The sequence below is a fragment of the Vespula vulgaris genome, chromosome 20 (assembly GCF_905475345.1).
Source record: "Vespula vulgaris chromosome 20, iyVesVulg1.1, whole genome shotgun sequence".
NCBI classification, from domain to species: Eukaryota; Metazoa; Arthropoda; class Insecta; order Hymenoptera; family Vespidae; genus Vespula; species Vespula vulgaris.
The window spans coordinates 4,105,143-4,107,396 of NC_066605.1; the positions used below are offsets into that span (position 1 = coordinate 4,105,143).

General features: G+C 35.5%; 1 long non-coding RNA gene across 1 annotated transcript; it reads right to left on the minus strand.

The window, feature by feature from the left end:
• Window positions 1-780: 780 nt before the first annotated feature.
• On the minus strand, window positions 781-1,560 carry LOC127071158 (uncharacterized). Its single transcript, XR_007784916.1, has 3 exons — window positions 1,357-1,560; window positions 1,059-1,289; window positions 781-978 (listed from the first exon to the last, which is right to left on the minus strand). It is a non-coding gene; the product is annotated as an uncharacterized LOC127071158 (long non-coding RNA).
• Window positions 1,561-2,254: the final 694 nt, after the last annotated feature.

Genomic DNA, 2,254 nt, shown 5'->3' on the forward strand with positions numbered 1-2,254 from the left:
CGGCATCAATTTACAATGAAATGTTTTCTATAATTCCATTGATTTTTTATTAGCAATACTTTTAATGTGTATGCATAAATGTATGTATATACATTTGTGTAATGGAACGAAATCTATTAGTTGTTTATTTTTAATTAGATATATGATTCTACTTCTCGTTAATAAACTTTACATTATTATATTGGAAGATACAATGGAAGATATCGTATTAAACTCTAATACAATCTTTTATTCGTTTGTCGTTAACGTTAAGACTTTTGATAAAAGATTTCAATACTTCGGTTAATAGTTAAAATGCCTTTCAACTGGCCGTAGATAACAAAACTCTTCACAAATGTATCAACGTAAGATGTAATACCACTGATTAAGAAATTCACTAATTATAGTCGACTATTGTCATTTTTCGATGCAAGATGTAAGTCGTAATTGCATTGAGGCGTATGTGAATATGTATATGATAATGTTTTTTTATAAACCCTGAGTTTATTTCTGATACAGATTGAGATATATACAGATATATATATATATATATATTATATATAATATGTATATATATATACAGAGAGAGAGAGAGAGAGAGAGAAAGAGAGAGAAAGAAAGGGTAAACGAATCGAGAATTTGAATGAAACAAAGAACGATATCGAGATTAAATTGAAAAGAAACTTTGTTAGCTCTTGACAAAGAGGCATTCGATAAGGAAGCATTAGGCGTCCAAAGTACAATTATATCAAAAACCCATTCATATTAAAGACGATTACACATATATCCGATTATGATACCTTTCTAAGTCCTGAAATAATTCCATTCAAATTTATATTACACTACTGCCATGTATGGTAAGTAATTGATTGTAAAGACTTTTAATAGACTCAGAAGTGGCGCATTCCAAGGATTTCTATATAATATAATATATAACTTCTGTGTATCGTAGACTCTTCATTTTTGAGGAAACAAGTTTTTTCAAACCTCTGGGAATACCTAATAAGTAACGTAGCTATTTCTGGTTTTTGAAAGTTAATGCATAGTTTAAAATGGAAATATATACGATGGAAACATACCGACAATTTTTGCGGGTTTAAATGCTCCAATTATTACAGAAAGATTTGGTCCTATAAAAGATTATTTTTTGGACATTCATCTGTCACAGCTTCACAATTCTTTTCTTCATACTGTACGTCACACGCTTCGCGTATAGCCTCTTTTTTTATCGATCAAGAACTATCTCCAACAAAATACGATAACAGAAATTAAGAAGTTTCGTAATTCTTTCATAGAAGTAACTTTTACTTCTACAATAAAAAGAAATTAATAAAAGTTATAGCTATGTGTGTCATGCAACGTGAAATAAAAACTGACCTTTTTCAATGCATACAAAAATGTTTTGGTGAAAGAAAATCTGATCCATTGGTTCTTGATTGTCCAGGATGATGATTCTTTCTTTTGCGAAGCTATAAAAGCGGTTGATATACTTTTGGCTGCGGCAAGTCTTGCTGTTTTTCTTTGTAAATCCAGAAATAATTCAATTCCAATTATACATTACGGCATTAGCGTACAAGTAGTTGATTGGAAAGATTTTCCATTGACTCATAGATGGCGTTGAGTGAAGAATTTCCAAACTATATATAGATCGTTTGTAGACTTCACTCGTACATGATTGGTCCGATCTGGACAATAAAAGATCCGCCTAGAGGGCGCAACGAGAGCTCACCCATGAGTCCGGTCCCGTTCTTCTAGGTGCTATAGTTTCAGTAAACCGCTGTAACGTCCGTAAGAGTGCTCTAACCTCACTCGAACTTCCATAACGTCCGTAATATCGCCGTAACTACCTAACGTCCGTAAAAGTGCCGTAACATCACTCGAACATCCATAACGTCTGTCTTACGTCCGTAAGAGTGCCGTAACCTCACTCGAACATCCGAAACGTCTGTCGAACATCCGTAACGTCCGTAACATCGCCGTAACGTCTGTCACAGCTCCGTGACATCACAGATGATCGAAATAACGCCGTAACGTCTGTCACACGTCCGTGACGACCGTAACAACGCCGTAATGTCCGTCTGAAGTCCCTGACATCCATAACAACACCGTAACGTCTGTCACAGATCCGTGACGTCACAGATGATGGAAACAACGCCGTAACGTCTGTCACACGTCCGTGACGACCGTAACAACGCCGTAATGTCCGTCTGAAGTTCCTGACGTCCATAACAACACCGTAACGTCTGTCACAGGTCCGTGACGTCACAGATGATGG